This window comes from Myotis davidii, unplaced genomic scaffold (genome assembly GCF_000327345.1).
Source record: "Myotis davidii unplaced genomic scaffold, ASM32734v1 scaffold228, whole genome shotgun sequence".
Classification (NCBI taxonomy): Eukaryota; Metazoa; Chordata; class Mammalia; order Chiroptera; family Vespertilionidae; genus Myotis; species Myotis davidii.
In genome coordinates this window covers 3,801,634-3,808,199 of record NW_006300104.1, presented here as the reverse complement: position 1 = coordinate 3,808,199, position 6,566 = coordinate 3,801,634, and positions in this window count along the sequence as shown.

Below are 6,566 nucleotides of genomic sequence, written 5' to 3'. Positions count from 1 at the left end.
AGGCGTCTTTAAAAAAATTTTTTTTTAAATAGTTTTTAAAAGATGCCCTGGCCGGTTTGGTTCAGTGGATAGAGCGTCGGCCTATGGACCGAAGGGTCCTGGGTTCGATTCCAGTCAAAGGCAGGTACCCTGGTTAGGGCACATCCCCAGTAGCGGGTGTGCAGGAGGCAGCTGATTGATGTTTCTCTCTCATTGATGTTTCTAACTCTATCCCTCTCCCTTCCTCTCTATAAAAAAATCAATAAAAATATATTTAAAAAATAAATAAAAATGCTCAGTGTAGAAAGGAATTAAATGGGACAAAGTTCTTTGTAAAAAGATGTAGCCCAATAAAGACACTAGACCATATTTTTCACATTTCTGGTGGAGTGGAGACACGAGCATACCTAAAACCCAGTTGACTGTTAAGAACATGAGAGAGGGCAGAGGTGGAGCCAAGGAGACATGTCTGGGATGGGGGCAAGGTGGGGTATCTTGGAGAAGGTGCTGATGAAGCCAGTCCTGGGACTCCAAATCTTCAATATGCCTAAAAACCACCTGGCTCTCACATAGATGTTTCTCTCTGTCTCTCTCTCTCCCTCTCACGCTCTCTCTAAAAATCAATAAAAGTATTTTTAAAAAGATTGTTGTAAGGATTGGATGAAACAATAGAATAATGTTTAATGGACAGGAGAGCACCTTGTAAAATGCTAAGTGTGTTCAGGTACAAGGGAGGGATCACACGGAGGAGGACCCCCTCTACAAATGCTCAGAGTAGCTCTGACTGGTTTGGCTCAGTGGACAGAGCGTCGGCCTGGGGACTGAAGGGTCCTGGGTTCGATTCCAGTCAAAGGCAGGTACCCTGGTTGGGGCACATCCCCAGTAGCGGGTGTGCAGGAGGCAGCTGATTGATGTTTCTCTCTCATTGATGTTTCTAACTCTATCCCTCTCCCTTCCTCTCTATAAAAAAATCAATAATATATTAAAAAAATATATAAATAAATAAAAATGCTCAGTGTAGAAAGGAATTAAATGGGACAAAGTTCTTTGTAAAAAGATGTAGCCCAATAAAGACACTAGACCATATTTTTCACATTTCTGGTGGAGTGGAGACACGAGCATACCTAAAACCCAGTTGACTGTTAAGAACATGAGAGAGGGCAGAGGTGGAGCCAAGGAGACATGTCTGGGATGGGGGCAGGGTGGCGTATCTTGGAGAAAGTGCTGATGAAGCCAGTCCTGGGACGCCAAATCTTCAATATGCCTAAAAACCACCTAAGGTTTCATCTTAGACCTACTGAATTAGAATCCTGGGGAGGGGTCCAGGAACGTACATTTCTTACAAGCTCTTAAGAATATTCGGACACAGGTGGCCCAGGAAACAGGCTTCGAGAAACACCGAGGCAGGTCTGTGAAGGGATAAGGAAGAGTTCATTTCTTTGGGTTTTATTGACCTGAAGCTTTTTAACTCAGAGTCTTTCCTCTGAGGAAGAGAAGAAAGCTAAGTGCTGTGATGAAGGGTGCAGGGGCTGGATTCTGGCAAATCTGGACTGAATCCTGGCTCAGCCACTTTCTAAAACCACTTCAAAGTGATTTTGGACAAGTCACTTGGCCTCTCTGTGTCTCCATTTCCTTATCCTTGAAATGAAGGAAATAATAGTGTCTGTTTCAAGGCTGTTGTGAGGATCAAGTGAGATATTATTCACTTCACTTGAAGCACTTAGTACAAGAATGCTTGGCACATGAGAGCATTGGATGAATATTATTGGGGCGTTATTGTGAAGACTAAATGAGAAATGTCACATGTAAAACACGCAGACTGTGGTTTGGCCCATAGGTCATGCTCACAAAGTGTTTGTACTTGCTTTTATTACAGAGAAAGTTGGTGTCCCATCATGGGGGAAACACTTGGTCCCCCACAGTGCATTCTCTCTCCCTCTCTCTCTCTCTCTCTCTCTCTCTCTCTCTCACTCACACACACAATACCCAGTCTTGCTTATCTTCTGTTTTCACAGTGACACACAGGTCGATGTCTGTTGTAAGACTCCCTAGGTGACTGAGCTGTTGACATTATCTTCTCTACCAAATTAGTTCCTCTGAATTAGGGACAGCCCAGCCAGGAAGCCGGGAAAATCACCCAGCAGGTCTCTCTCCTTGGAGCTGGACTCAGGCCCCATCCATCCTGATAGTCATCACGTTTGGTTCAGGCCATTGGCTCTTGTTTGAACGGTGTCAGCAGCCTTCTTTCTAACAGCGATCCCCTCTCTTCTTTCTGCCTCCCCAATTCCTTTAGGGGGAACCAGAAGCTACAGTTCTTTGTAAAACACCATGAACTATTGATATATTAAACTTTAAATTGTAAACAAAGCTCTGATTCTATGCTAATTCTAGCATTCTCTCACACTACTGACACATACTAAAATCTTCAGAAAAATGTATGTGGGAAAACACCTTAAAACAACAACAAAAAATTATATTCATTATAATTAATCTACCTTCTTGCAAATTAGAAAAATATGACTGGTTTTAATTCATTGGTAAACCTCCCCAACTTGGCTTGAGGAACACCTGGGTTCCTCAAAGGGCAAGTTTGAAAACCATTGCTCTAGTAGTTCAAGTCCAATTGTTCCGGCCTCACATTCAAGACCTTTGCACTAGGTCTCCCAGACTGTCTTATCTCCAGGTATTGGACCATGCACAGCCCATGATCCACCCGTACCTGATACCCACCTTTCCCAGAACTTCCATGTCTCGGGCCTTCATTCAACCTGCTCCTCCTGCTTGATATGCTCTTCCCTGCCCTGCCTACCTGGGAAACTCCAGGTTCACATATAAATTTCTCTGATGTTATTTTCCAAAACCCTAGGTTGAGTCAACTCCTGCTGCCTTTGTGTTTTCTCTGGACAGGTGTTGCCGCCTTTAGTCTCTTATTTATGCATGTGCCCACTTCCCCCTCCAGGCAAGAGTGGAACTTGTTTTGTGTATCTCCCTGATGCCAGCACCCAATATGGGGCCTGGCACCGGGCAGGTGTCATAAATATTCCATGAGTTGAAAGTAATTGAATTTCCTCATGGCCTGGCCCTGCCTGTGGTGCCGTCTCCTTTACCTTAGATTTGGGTCACTCCAGGGCAGGACTTTTCTTGTTCTTCCCTCCTCTCTCTAGGATTATAGAAGTTTGTGGTCTTTTTCAAGTGAAGCAGAATGTTCTCTTTTCATCTGTCCACCTGTTGCTTGCGTTCTTTCTGCTTCCATCACAGTCTCTGCCCTGCAGGCTTCCCCTGCACCGAGAGTGGAGGGGTGTGGCATCAGTCAGGTCTAGGTTTGAATCCCAGGCCCACTATGGACTAGCCATGTGACCTTTGGCGAGTACCTGATGCTCTCTGAGTAGAACTTTTCTGGGTATTGCTTTCTGTCTCTTCTCTGCTCCAGTTTCTCTCTCTCTCCATTTCTTCCCCACCTCCCTTTTCCTGCTTCTATTTCACTCCCTGTGACTTTCTAGCTGGTTAATTCTGTCTCTGGTCCTTGCCTATTGTCTTTTTGGCCACCTCCTGGCTCACAAGGGAAGACACCAAGACCCAGGAGTCCTCAGTCCTGCCTCCTGCAGGCCACAGAAACCTCAATTGTGCCAACATCAGTGCGGAGCCAGCAGGGAGCAGAGGCAGTGCACAGGAAGGCCTGGATACACCTTGAACCGCTAGGCGCTGTTCAATGTCACTGCCCACTGGTTAGACCCATCTGCCCAGGGGTCTCTGCTTCCCCAGTCTGCTCTCCATTTGGCTGATCAGGGGACTTATTATTATTATTATTATTTTAAGATATTATTATTGATTTCAGCCCCCCGAACCACTGGAAAGTAAGGTCTAGCCATCATACAAAACATTCCACCTTTTATGAAAATGACATTTCCCAGCTGGTTATGCCTGGTGTAGAGAAGCTAGGGCTGTTTTTTTTGTTTGTTTTTTTTTTAAAGAGACATAAGAACATTTTGCGCTTCTGCTTAATGCTTCAATGGCTTCTCACTGCTCTTAGGGTTTAGCCCATAGTTGTTTGCATGACCTGCAGGGCCTGCCAGCCTCTACAGTTGCCCCTGGCCCCCTTTCCTCCTCTCTCATTTCAGCCCCCTTGGCCTCTCTGCTGCCCAAACCCACCAGCTTCTGCCTTTGCACAGGCTGTTCTCTCCATCAGCAGTGTTCCTCGCCAGGGATTGCGTGAGGCTAGCTCCTTCTCATACTTCAGGTGTCAGCTCAAATGTCACCACATCACTTCACTTGCTCGGGGAATCCCTCCGATTATCTTGTAAGGTAGATCCCTCCACCCCATCCCATTATGTATCACAGCACTCAATCATTTCTTTTAGAGCACACATCTCAGATTGTAATTAGATATTGATTTCCATGTTTGCTATTGGTCTCTCCCTCTAAAATGCAAGCTTCGCGAGGGCAAGGACAATGTCTATATTAATTATTGAATTTAATATTTATTGAGCACTAACTACATATCAGATACCAGGCAGTGGGATACGTGGCAGAGTCCTGGCCCTTAGGGAGCTGATGTTCTAGGGGTGGAGACAAATAATGAATATGCCATAGAGTAGGTGCTTTGTTTAAAACCGAAACAACCTGCTTCCTCCTCACTCTCAGACTCGCTCCCATTTCTCTGGTATATCACTGTCTCATATACCAGGACATTTGCTGGTTTGGGCTGTTTATTTTTATTGTTTTTTTTTTTTCATTGGAATATAAGCTCCATGAGGGTAGGGATTTTTGTCTGTTTTATATCTCTACTCGGACTCATAGCAATTGTTGAATAAATGAATCAGTATCCGGTATTTGTTGATTTGTTCCAGATGGAAGGCAGGTCTCAGCCCCAATTCAATTCAGGCCAGATGACCTTGATTCAATGTTGGTGCTGCTGCATACTAATGCATAACCTTTGAAAAGTCCGGTCTCTCTGTATCTCCATGTCCTCAACTGTGTAGTCGGAATAGTAGGGGTGAAGATTAAATTAGCCCATGGGGGTTAAGCACATAGAAGGTGTCTGGTCTTACAAAGTCATGGACAACTAGTTAGTGGTCACTGTACAAGGGCTTTTACGGGCCTGTACTGCGTAGAAGCCCAAATAATACTTAACCTGTGTAGCCAGTGTAGGCTAGAACCAATGAGAGTTAGTGAGGGAGGTGGGCTTCGCAGAATGAAAAAGAAGTTTCTGAAAGCCAGGATTGCAAGGAGAACTAGATGAATCCCCTATTATTATGGCTGAAGACTTCAGCATCCCTCTGTCAGAAATGAACATTTTCAGCAGGCAGAAAATCAGCAAGGACATAATTGAACTCCACATCATCAGTCAACTGGATATAGAGGACATTTATATACTGCTCCACCCAACAACAGCAGAACACCCGTCCTTCTCAAGCTCATCTGGAATATTCACCAAGAGGGACCACATTCTGGGCCATAAAACACACATCAGCAAATTCAGAAAAATAGAACTCATACAATGACTGCTCTCAGACCACAATGGAATGAAACTAGAATCAATAACAGAAAGAGCTGTAAAATCCCCAAATACTTGGAGATTAAATACTATACTTCTAAACAGCACACGGAGAAGAAATCTCAAGAGAAATGTAAAACTACGTTGAAATAGCCGGGCCACAGTGGCTAAATTGGTTGAGTGTCCTCCTGTGCACTAAAAGGTTGCTGGTTCAATTCCCGGTTGAACAATCAATGTTTCTCTCTAAGCATGTGCTCAGGTGAGGATTAAAAAAACAAAACCCCACTACATTGAACTAAAAGAAAACGAGATGAAAAGGAAAACACAAATTATCAAAATTCGTGAGATTCAATGAAAGCAGTGCTTAGAGGGAAATGTACAGCACCGAATGTATACATGAGAAAAGAAGAAAGACCTAAAATCAACCATCTAAACTTCTGCCTTAGGAAACTAGAAAAAAAGAGCAAATTAAATCCAATCAGGAAGTAGAAGAAAAATAATAAAAACGAGAGCAGAAATCAGTGAAAGGGAAAGCAAGAAATCAATAGAGAAAAACCAACCTAACCGAAAGCTGGTTCTTGGAAAAGGTGAATAACTCAGCAAGCCTCTAGCCAGGCTAACTAAGAAAAGGAGGACGCAAATTACTGAGATCAGAAATGAAAGGAGGACAAAACTAGAGCCCGTGGACATTAAGAGGATAATGAACACTATGACCAGCTCTAAAAGTTAGCATTCCAAAGACCCAAACACTTACTCAAGTGAGGCGATGAGCTTCCTGTCCTTGAAGGTATGTACCAATGCGCACTTGGAGGGGCCTAGATAGAGGGGATGAAAGCAACAGACATCCCACAGGACCCAGGGTGTCGCTGGGTCTCTGTCCCTGAGAGCGCCGTGTGAGAGGGAGGCGTGGGCAACGAGCGCGCTTGCTTGCGAATGTCGGTGCCAGCTCAGTGCAGCCCTAGGCCCAGCCTCAGACCTCCAGGCGCGGGGTGCAGGAGTGGGGGAGGGGAGCGCCGGGGCAGTTGGAGACCCGATCTGGCGGCAATACGGGAGGCTACCAGCAGGGGGCGCACCGAGACCGCGGAACCCGCGG